This window comes from Schistocerca serialis, chromosome 3 (genome assembly GCF_023864345.2).
Source record: "Schistocerca serialis cubense isolate TAMUIC-IGC-003099 chromosome 3, iqSchSeri2.2, whole genome shotgun sequence".
Lineage (NCBI taxonomy): Eukaryota > Metazoa > Arthropoda > Insecta > Orthoptera > Acrididae > Schistocerca > Schistocerca serialis.
The window spans coordinates 778,794,282-778,806,509 of NC_064640.1; the positions used below are offsets into that span (position 1 = coordinate 778,794,282).

At 42.9% G+C, this 12,228-nt stretch overlaps 1 protein-coding gene and 1 non-coding gene across 2 annotated transcripts in view; both read left to right on the forward strand.

Moving 5' to 3' along the window:
* Positions 1-12,228, forward strand: part of LOC126471224 (protein tipE) — a 526,467-nt gene that overhangs the window by 346,933 nt on the left and 167,306 nt on the right. The gene's annotated exons all lie outside the window — the stretch shown is intronic.
* Trnas-cga (transfer RNA serine (anticodon CGA)) lies at positions 7,995-8,069 on the forward strand. The gene has a single exon. It is a non-coding gene; the product is annotated as a tRNA-Ser (tRNA).

Consider the following 12,228-nt stretch of genomic DNA (forward strand, 5'->3'; position numbering starts at 1 on the left):
TTAACCTAAATTATCCTAAGGACAAACCCACACACCCATGCCCGAGGGAGGACTCGAACCTCCGCCGGGACCAGCCGCACAGTCTATGACTGCAGCGCCTTGGACCGCTCGGCTAATCCCCCAATGCCCAGACATAGTCTTCAATGGCTGATTCAGTTGCCTGTCTTAGTCGAATATGCGTCTGATGTTCTTTCCCTCTGACGTCCACTGTCCTAGTTGTTAGACCAATGTACGGCATGTCGCACGGGATAGGCATATCCCAAATTCATTATTTTCCTGGTGCCAGGCCATCTTCCAGATTTTCCAGTACCTCTCTCATTTTGGTAGACACATGGAACACACGCTTGATGTTCTGCTTCCAGAGAATCCTGCTGAATTTGATAGAAATAGGTGCTGCACAGGGCAAGTATGCCACAATCTTTGCCTCATTATGCACTTATCGTACATCGTGTGAAGGAGTGGCTGGCTGAAGGACCTCTTGAGTCTGTTTGGTCTTCTATGCAATCTTGCATAACAATGATTGCAGATGTTCTATTTCTACAGTGAAGCTATGTAGGTCCGACGAAATGTCATCTCTGGGCGAACGTCTTCAGAACTCAGTTCTTCTGCACTGAGTGGTGACAGCTACTGGCTTGCAGGTATAAATCAGTGAGTTTAGGTTTGCAATACATTCTGTGGCTAAACGAGCTGTGTGCTCTACTCTTGATAAGTATTTCCAGAAACGGCAACAGGCCATCCTTTTCCAGTTTCTTGGTGAACTTTATATCTGGCTGATTTGAGTTCAAGTGTTCTAGAGACTCATTGAGCCTATCCCTACTGTAAAGCCGGATCACAAAGGTGTAATTCACACACCTGAAGAAGTGTGTGGGTTTCCATATAGCTGTCTCTGGCGCCTCTTCTTCAAGTCTCTCTACGAACATATGGGCAACCATTGGAGACAGAAGGTCGCCCATGGATACACCTTCTTGCTGCTCGTAATATTGTACCACATACAGAAAATAAGTTGAGGTCAGTATATGTCCAAACAATTCCAGAAAAACATCGTCAAATTTCTCGGCAGTCATTTCTAACGAGTCATTCAGTGGCAATCTAGTGAACAGAGATATCATTTAAAAACTGACCATTACATCAGATCTGTGGTACGTAGTTGCGTGAGATATTGTAAGTAGTTCTCTGAGTCGTGGATGTGGTGAATATACTTCCTCACATTTGGGAACAGCAGACTCTTCAGGTACTAAGTTGTTGAATACATTGATGTGCCAAAGGTGCCTATAACTGGGAGCAGTGTTATACCCCGTTTCTGTGCTTTTTGGAGCCCATGTGGTCTAGTTGGAACTGGCACAGTCATTTGTAATTGTTTAATGACCTTGTTAGGCATATCGATTTCCTTCAGGAGACCCTGGCCGTCTTGTCCACTGTGTCCATAGGGTCATATTTAAAAAGTTTATATGCAGTGTCCTCCAGATGTTGATGCACTTTCTTATCATAATCATAAAGCTGCAAAACAACTGTAGAGTTTACCCTGCCTGCTGGAAACACCATGATGCTGTTGTCATCCCAGAGCTCCTTGAGTGCAAACCTGTCATCACTTGAGATGCTCGATTTTGGAGGCTTTGGCGAACTTCTGCCACACTTGGTGGAAACGTGTTGGCTACTTGTTCCACTGCATTGATGAACTCTGGAAGGGGCACGTTCTTAGTAGACGTTGCACAATTGAGATTCCTACAAAGTACCTTGAACGTTGAGTCATCAAACTGCTTAAAACCGTACGGGTGTTCTCCATCTGCTGCGTTTTCTTACTCATGAAGGCGATTTTCGCAGACTGGCATGCTGGGGCATTGTTCTTAGTGCACTCTGCTAGAGACTAAGAGACACTGTCTACCCTGTCCCAATCTTCAGCTGCTAAGAAGGCTGCCATGTACAGGTGAAGATGTAAAGGCTCTCTGAATACCGCGTCTAGCCTGTGACGCATATCTCTTTCACAAGTACCATAGTCGACCGACGTTTTATCTTGTTCGCTGCTCTGGAGTTGATGTGATGCTCAGTCTTCGCGAAAACCCGTAAAGGTCTCCGTCTCGACATCTCAACACGAAATTGAGATAACTTAACTCGTTCCCTTTCCTCTGTCGAACATGTCCAGGTTTTGCGGTACATTTCTCACCGCACAGTCTCTTGATGTAGTTCTTCAGACTTTCTCAGTATTATGTTGACATCTTAAGGCGTCGGGTATTCTGCCATATATCAGCGGCGTTCTTGCGTGATATTTCGACACTGTGACTCGTTATCTTCATCAAGTGCTACCTGAGACTGCTAGCCAAGTGGAACGTGTCGAGTATTTGTACCTATGCTCTTCCTCCCCCTCCCCCCCCTCCCCCCCAAAAAAATCGTCACTTCCAGGCGTTTCGTCTGCGGTCCTTTCCCGCTAGCAGCGCCTTTAGCTTTCCCTCTTCAGTCCATAATATATATGTAGGCTAGACATTAAGTATGCTCAAACTACGCAAAACAAGATCCAGAGACCTGATGTCAACGTGTGTGTGTGCTTGTGTTGAGTTTTTGTCTGTGGGCTAGCGTTATGTTTTCGGTCCGCTGCGGTTCCAGATGTTCTCCCTGCAGTTCCCTTCCGATAGAAACGTTTTTAGGTGTTCCCTCTTCGGTCTGGTGAGCCAGGGCCAATAGCTGGTGTCTTGTCTTCAGTCACATAGAAAGGATGTGTTTCGTTTTGTTATCTCCTTGAGACCTAAATAAAAGAAAACACTTTTTGTTGTGTATTTGTGGTTGAAACTTTTCAGAACAATGTTTTGTTTACATATGCTGATAAAAATGTCATTCATGTCACTGAACCCTTGTGCATTCCGTAATAATTACGTGGTCGTTAACATAGTTTCAATTGATGTTGTTACTTTCTTCCCTCCATATGCTTAGACTGTCCTACGCTATTAATTGCTATGAGAGCTGGGAGGCGTATCTTGGTATGGCAATGAAATAGTCTTCCTTTTACCTAAAATGGGCTTACTTTTAGAAATAGTCCCACTTTAGGTCAATATCATTTGTCCAACGTATTTTATTATGCATTCTGTATATTTCATTCGGAAACTACTATTTAGAAAGTCTATACAGAATCAGTCATGGGTGGCATCACCACGTTTTCGGCTAAGGAACAAAGTTTCTTTGGATGACGAAATGATTGCTTGTCAGGCGAAATGAGTACTTCAACAATTAGTGGTTTATATACCTCAGTCTTACCATTGGCAAAGACGTTTCTGTAGATCTTGTTTTCAGTTGGAAATGCAAATATCTTCTCACGGAAGGTTTAATCTGGGTGGCCCAGAAAACTTTTGCAATTTTGACCTATTTGCGGGTCTCCTTTTTCAAGGGATTCAGTAAGATGTATTCTTCTTGCGTTCTAATAAGCACTGGCAATAAGCGGTCCAGAAGATGAAATCGAGTTCAAATTTTTCTGATACAAGACCACCGACTTCCAACAGCTGCTCTAGATGCTGTTTTATTTATGATGTGAAGTGGCAGAACTTCGTCTCATATCAGAGTAACAAAGAAATACACAAAAACACTTCGATTCTACTTGAAATAATCCTTTTCTACTGAGTTCAGGTACTGTATGAAAATTGCGGCCAGCGTAATTTGCACCCAAACAAAATTGTGTGAAATTTGCGTCCAGCCATCCTGGAAACTACCTGCTCAGCAAATCACGATCTACCTACAACCTGAGAGTGTCCAAGAAACACTCCCTAATAGCCTTGGTCTAGCTGCACTCCCAAAGTCCTCGTCCATCCCGGTGGATGACCGCTTATACAATGACCCGCATTACAACTCCAACTTCCATAGTGTTCTGTTCGTACCCCTTGTGTACTTGTCTGTTTATAGAATTGATATGGAAATGGCAATGCCCAATCATGGTAAGTCACGTGGCCATTATAGAGGTTACCCGTGTATCATAAAGGGAACCGAGGCATACGGACTGTGATTTGGAGATGTTCAAAACAGAAATCGGCTTATTGCAGACGAGGGCTTAAGACTAAATATTATAAGGTACTTAACTCAAACGATCATCAGTGCGGAGCTCCGGATGACGCTCGCTTTGAAGTACATAAGATTATGAACCCCGCGAAAGAGAGGGACGATAAATTACAACTTTCGATTGTAAAAAATTTGGCATTGCAATTTATGTTAGATCATTTCTAGTCCTCACCAACAGTTATTATCCATCAAATCACAACGTGAGAGCCGTCGGCATTTACGGCGGGTAAGTTGCGGAATTTGGACATGGAGATTATTCTAGCTTTCTTCAATATTTCTCGACGCACATATCTTTGGCCACAAAACTCTCTCAAAACCACTTGATAATGAATATTCTTCTTTCTGATATGCCAATGGCGTCATACGCTTGATGACTTTCATCGGGGATCGTGCAATGATATATTATGCGTGTTATCTTGCGTCTGCAGTTTTGGAATGTGTTTCGCGTGGATCTTCTAGTTAACACCTTCAGAGTCTGAATTCAGCTGTGCAATTTCTGATTTTTTTATTTAGTGGAAGGGAACAATCTTCATAAATCTTTGTTTAAAACTGTCCAACACAATCAAATTTATTATGAACAATATTCCAGGTAATCGATTTAGAAGAACAAGGACGACACGACTAATTTAAAACGTCATTTACATGAAACTATTCATCAGATCAAGATGGTAGTTATATTAGTTTGTAGGATTTACCAACACGACTAAAAGAATATATCACTAATATCACCACAATCTCAGTGTCTGGTTCTACATCTACATCTTCATCTACATCTACATCTACATGGTTACTGTGCAGTTCACACTTAAATGCCTGGCAGAGGATTCATCGAACTATTTTCATACTACTTCTCTACCATTCCACTCTCGAATGGCGCGTGGGAAAAAAGAACACCTAAATCTTTCCGTTTGAGCTCTGATTTCTCTTATTTTATTATGCTGATGGCAACGGCCTTGCGCAGTGGATACATCGGTTTCCGTCCGATCACCGAAGTTAAGCGCTGTTGGACGTGGTCTTTACTTGGATGGGTGACCATCCGGGCCGCCATGTGCTGTTGCCATTTTTCGTGGTGCACTCAGCCTCGTGATGCCAACTGAGGAGCTACTCGACCGAATATTAGCGGCTCCGGTCAAAGAAAACCACCATAACGACTGGGAGAGTGGTGTGCTGACCACACGCCCCTCCTATCCGCATCCTCAGCTGAGGACGACGCGGCGGTCGGATGGTCCCCTGCGTAAATGGGTGTTAAAAATTTTTTCTCATTCGGAAGAGAAAGTTGGTGATTGAAATTTCGTAAATAGATCTCGCCGCAAAGAAAACCGTCTTTGTTTCAGTGACTGCCACCCCAACTTGCGTATCATATCAGTGACACTCTCACCCCTATTATGCGATAACACGAAACGAGCTGCCCTTCTTTGCACTTTTTCGATTTCCTCCGTCAATCCTACCTGGTAAGGATCCTATACCACGCAGCAATATTCCAGCAGAGGACGGACAAATGTAATGTAGGCTGTCTCTTTAGTGGGTTTGTCGTATCCTCTAAGTGTTCTGTCAACAAAGCGCGGTCTTTTTTTCGCTTTCTTCGCAATATTATCTATGTGATCTTTTCATTTTAAGTTGCTCGTAATTGTAATTCCTAGGTACTTAGTCGAATTGACACCCCTTAGATTTGTGCGATTTATCGTATACGCAAAATTTATTGGATGTCTTTTAGTACCCATGTGGATGACCGCGTAATTTGCTTGTTTAGTGCCAATTGCCACTTTTCTAACCATACAGAAATTCTCTCTAGATCATTTTGAAATTGGAAGTGATCGTCTGATAATTTTACTAGACGGTAAATTACAGCGTCATCTGCAAACAATCTAAGGAGGCTGCTCAGATTATCACCTAGATCATTTACGTAAATCAGGAACAGCAGAGGGCCTATGACACTACCTTGCGGAACGCCAGATATCACTTCTGTTCTACTCGATGATTTACCGTCTATCACTACGAACTGTGACCTCTCTGAGAGGAAATCACGAATCCAGTTTCACAATTGAGTCGATACTCCATATGCACGCAATTTGATTAATAGTCGCTGGTGAGGAACAGGTATCAAAAGTCTTCTGGAAATCTAGGAATATGGAATAGATCTGAGATCCCTTGCCGACAGAACTCATTACTTCATGGGAATAAAGAGGTAGCTGCGTTGCACAGGAACGATATTTTCTGAATCCGCGTTGGTTATGTATCAATAAGTCATTTTCTTCAAGGTGATTCATAATGTTCGAGTACAGTATATGCTCCAAAATTGAGGTCAGTGATATGGGTCTTTAATTCAGTGGGTTACTCCTATCTCCTTTCTTGAAAATTTGTGTGACCTGTGCTACTTTCCAGTCATTAGGAACAGATCTTTCGTCAAGTGGTTAAGATGAAACTCCTTGCTCTCGTATCTTCGACTTTATATGGGAAGAATGGAAGACTAGGTTCTAACGTTCTGTTAGCGACGAGATTATTAGATACGGGTCGACTGTAAGCAGTTTTAATTTTGTTTCCTTCATACTTACATAGGAACAGTCCTTAATACGGTACCTCTGTCTTTAAGGCTTCAGTCACTGTTATTAAATACTCAGTCTTGTAGAATATGTTTTCTTATTATCGCGGCTACGTGAGGTAGGTGTTTGTTCATATTCGAGTATCTCAGTTTCAAAATTGCTGTAAAAGGATAAATATCAACGAGTTTTTGACAGGAAAACAACAATGTGATCATACAATGCCTATCAGTTGTGAAGCGATCACAGAACGTATTGATCCTTGGGATGGTTGAGTTCAGCGGCGTCACGAAAGCTTACGACAGCCCCAGGGCTGCAGACGGCTTCAAACTTTTGGCAGCTACGACCAAGTTCAAACTTCGCAGCGCATCCTCTAAAACGGCGTGAGGAAGTTCGCTGAGGTCCTAGTCGGGCCTGTGATGATGCGGTCTCCACTACGTGCATCCAGATAACAAATGAGTACTTGCTCTATTAAAACGCAGACGCAAGGTACTCTTTTTTGTTCATGGAAAATATAGAGAATTATGATAAGGGCGCAGCAATAATCTTTTGTTTAAAAATGACGTAATGCCGCTTTGCTCTCTTAGTAAAATTATTTACTTACATAGGCAGTTTCGGTCGACTGATCATATCACATTCATAAAAGTATTCACAGCTTCATGGTAGGCGAAATAGAAAATCATTTTCCTCAAATGATAAAACCATGAGTTAGACACTGTTATTATATCGCAATATACGTGTCGGCTATTTATTCACAACCGATACAAAAAAGTTACGTGTTTCCACCTGTTACTGTCCTTCAAAGTAGTCACCAGCGTTGTATAGAACCTGTTGCCAGCGATGTGGAAGGTGTAGTATACCGTCAGCAGAGCCTGTTCTGATGATGGTGTGAATGGAGCGGTCTACTGCCTGTCGAATCTCTGAGATAGTTCTGAAGCAAATGCCACGAAGTGGTTCCTTCATCTTCGGAATCAAATCAAACTCACAAGGACTTAAGTCCGGGGAGTATGGTGGATGGTACAGTACTTCCCAGTCCCATCGACCGAACAGAGCAGCCACAGCTTGCGCTATATGTGGCCGCGCATTGTCGTGCAAAATGATGGGTGGGTTGTGCAGAACGTGTCGCCGCTTGTTTCGCAAAGCTGCTCGCAGGTGATGTTCCAAACAGGTCCCGAGTTCGAGTTTCGGTCCGGCACACAGTTTTAATCTGCCAGGAAGTTTCATATCAGCGCACACTCCGCTGTAGAGTGAAAATCTCATTCTGGAAACATCCCCCAGGCTGTGGCTAAGCCATGTCGCCGCAATATCCTTTCTTTCAGGAGTGCTAGTTCTGCAAGGTTCGCAGGAGAGCTTCTGTAATGTTTGGAAGGTAGGAGACGCGGTACTGGCAGAAGTAAAGCTGTGGGGAGGGGGCATGAGTCGTGCTTGGATAGCTCAGTTGGTAGAGCACTTGCCCGCGAAAGGCAAAGGTCCCGAGTTCGAGTCTCGGTCCGGCACACAGTTTTAATTTGCCAGGAAGTTTCATACAGCGCACACTCCGCTGCAGAGTGAAAATCTCATTCTGGAATAATACTGAGCATTGACGGTCTGTCGTGGAGGAACGTAATGCACTAGGATAACACCACCACAGTAGCACACGAGAATCACCGTAACTTTAGACCGCTCCATTCGAACCATCAACAGAACAGGCTCTGCTAACTGTACACTACGCCTTCCACATCGCTGGCAACGGGTTCTACACAACTCTGGTGACTACTTAGAAGGACAGTAACAGGTGCAAACACGTAACTCTTTTCTATCGGTTGTGAATAAATAGTTACCACTATTTAAGTTCCAGTCCTCGTAAATTACAACGTTTTTCTATATAAACCAAACTAAGTAATGTACTCATTCATGTTATACCTGTAATCAACGTTAAGACTAAAGATTCAACGAGTGTTCAAAATTGTTAATGGACAGGCAGAAAGTAAGGAAAAACCGTGGCACGAGAGTAGTGAAAGATATAGACGTTGCTTGTATTCCACATGTTAGCTCCAGAGATAAGAATAAGTTAATTCAGATGAATAGGAAAAAAAAGTCCCGTGATGTTCGAATACAGAAAAATTAACGTACTCCTTGACATATAACTGATTTCAAAACAGTCTTGATTGCTATTTATCCTTCTAATTCCTTAATAAAAGAATAAAGTCTGTTCCTTAATTCAAGTATTCTCCATGAAGTTGCGGTACCAGACAGCCTAATGGCATGGAAGATATTTTACTCCTTGACATGGTCATGTCGATGATATATCTAGGAGTAGCGCTGCAAAGCGATATGAAATGGAAAAGGCAATGGTAGTAGGGAAGGCGAATGGTCTGCTTTGATTTGTTGGGAGAATTTTAGGAAGTTTTAGCTTATCTGTAAAGGAGACCGCGTATAGAACACTAGTGCGACCCATTCTTGAGTAGTGCTCGGATGTTTGGGATCCGCACTGGATCGGATTAAAGGAAAAGATCGAAACTATTCAGAGGCGTCCTGTTAGATTTATTACTGGTAGTGTCGATGAACACACTAGTATTACAAAGATACTTTGTGAACCCAAATGTGAATCTCTGGTGGGAACACAACGTTCTCATCGCGGAACATTATAGCGAAAGTTTAGAGAACTGACATCTGAAGCTGACTGCAGAATATTCTACTGCCACCAACACATATTTCGCCTAAGGACCGCGAGGATAAGATAAGAGAAATTATAGAACGTACGGAAACATTTAGACAGTAGTTTTTGCCTCGCTATATTTGCTAATGGAACAGTAAAATAAACTAGTGGTGGTAAAAGGTACCCTACGCCACAAACCATACGGTGGCTTGCGAAATAAATATGCAGATGTAGATGTAGAAAATGCGATTGCCTCCAGAGTCAAAAAGTCCAGCGTTATTAGCAGTTTACGCGCTAACTGCTTCCGACTGTATCGTGTGTCACTTCCCCATTAGATTAAATTGGGTCAAATGGCTCTGAGCACTATGGGACTTAACATCTGTGGTCATCAGTCACCTAGAACTTAGAACTACTTAAACCTAACTAACCTAAGGACATCACACACAACCATGCCCGAGGCAGGATTCGAACCTGTGACCGTGGCGGTCACGCGGCTCCAGACTGAAGCGCCTAGAACCGCATGGCCACACGGCCGGCCACCATTAGATTAACTGGGTACATTACGTAAGACGTACGGAAGCCTGTCACACAGTTCTGATGCGACATCGGGATAATAGATCCTTCAGCCAAAGAATTCTCTTTACCGACGAAGCTATCTTCACAAATCACGGGAAGCCGAAAGTAAGAAATATGCATTATTGGGCCGCTGAGAATACCCACTGCCTGAAGCAGGTTGCATTTCAGAGGCATTGGAGTATACGCGATTAGTGCGGGATTATTGGTCCTTAACCGGTAAAAGATACGCACGTAGCCGTGGTAGTATCTGTGAACCGAGATGAAATGCCGGCCTCTGGCAGGACAGTGCTATTTATCTGGGGCCCGAGGAGACGTAGCCGCTCACGTGTGACGCCGATTTCCAGGTGTCGCCTTCCGGGAAAGAATAACACTGCGCTACCCTCGAAGCTGTGCCCTAACTGGTCGTTCGATATCTGTGAGCTGCGACATATCAGTTGTCGATTTAATCCCGCAAAATTATCAAACTGTATCTTCATAATAACCTTTATGCCACTAGCATCCGTAGTACATGACAAAATTTCTTACGGTTTTGGATGAGAGCTAGCAACAGAATTTCGTCAGTGTTTCCTGCATTTCTGTACTTGTTGCCAAATGTGTCTCAGTTAATAACAGTAGCGCCAAAGGAAGACGACATAAGTGAGTGAAGCACCGAAGAAAGTGTACCGGGGATTAGAAAATTTTCAACCTGAATTTTGTCTCCTGATAATAATGATAATAATAATAATAATAACAATAATAATAGTAATAGTGAGAGTAATAGCATACAAGTCGCATTTATATTACAATTAAACTCTTAAAACTGAAATTTTATTGTGTACCCCTTCCAAAAGATTTAGCCTTATAACCAGAATGCTGGGAGAAATACAGTGAAGATTAACAATCACGATACTCATCGCTTAGCGTATAGGCGCACTTAGGGCGACTGAAATATATCAACGGGACTATAGGCATAAGTTGCTGGTAATTGACAGTAATTGACACAATTCAAAAATCTGTTGCCAATGTGCTTGAAACGAAATTTCTATGAACATCGTGCGATATTGTACTTCAAAGTAGGTATCATCACTCTAAGATTTACCTAGCATGAAAAGGAATGAAATATGTTGGTAATAACGAGAAGGGACAGGAGATGCTCGGATGCTACAGCGACTATTATGAGACTGAAATGGATACGGGCGTGTCAAGCAGAAAGAACAAGTGACGGAAAATGAGGCAAGGAAAACTATTCTGTAGCTTTAGGGTAAATAAATGATCTAGACAACAGCCTAATGAGTGATAACCAGGTGAGATGGGAAAACAGCTAGGACATACTTGGAAATTTAAAGCTGTTAATCATAAATTGTGAAGTACCAATAATACTAACAATTCTCGTATATGGAACATTTCTGGCAGTACCACTCTTTTGCAGGGGAACCGTTCCTGCAGCATGGTGCCGGCCGATTACTTCTCCCGTAATTGTTTCAACTGCTCGAAATCATGGTCTTTGATAATAGAGGTGACAGTAGAACGAAAAATACTAGCGCACGGCTATCAGAAAGCTCTTAATAAGACCTGACTGCGAACAATATTTACTCCTTTCCGACACGGAAAAGATTACATCTGCCGAAGAGGGAGATATTTTACTGTTAATGATGGTTCGTCCCATACAAGCTCATCTACAGGGTGTTTCAAAAATGACCGGTATATTTGAAACGGCAATAAAAACTAAACGAGCAGCGATAGAAATACACCGTTTGTTGCAATATGCTTGGGACAACAGTACATTTTCAGGCAGACAAACTTTCGAAATTACGATAGTTACAATTTTCAACAACAGATGGCGCTGAGGTCTGGGAAACTCTATAGTACGATATTTTCCACATATCCACCATGCGTAGCAATAATATGGCGTAGTCTCTGAATGAAATTACCCGAAACCTTTGACAACGTGTCTGGCGGAATGGCTTCACATGCAGATGAGATGTACTGCTTCAGCTGTTTAATTGTTTCTGGATTCTGGCGGTACACCTGGTCTTTCAAGTGTCCCCACAGAAAGAAGTCACAGGGGTTCATGTCTGGCGAATAGGGAGGCCAATCCACGCCGTCTCCTGTATGTTTCGGATAGCCCAAAGCAATCACACGATCATCGAAATATTCATTCAGGAAATTCAAGACGTCGGCCGTGCGATGTCGTCGGGCACCATCTTGCATAAACCACGAGGTGTTCGCAGTGTCGTCAAAGGCAGTTTGTACCGCCACAAATTCACGAATAATGTCCAGATAGCGTGATGCAGTAATCGTTTCGGATCTGAAAAATGGGCCAATGATTCCTTTGGAAGAAATGGCGGCCTAGACCAGTACTTTTTGAGGATGCAGGGACGATGGGACTGCAACATGGGGCTTTTCGATTCCCCATATGCGCCAGTTCTGTTTATTGACGAAGCCGTCCAGGTAAAAATAAGC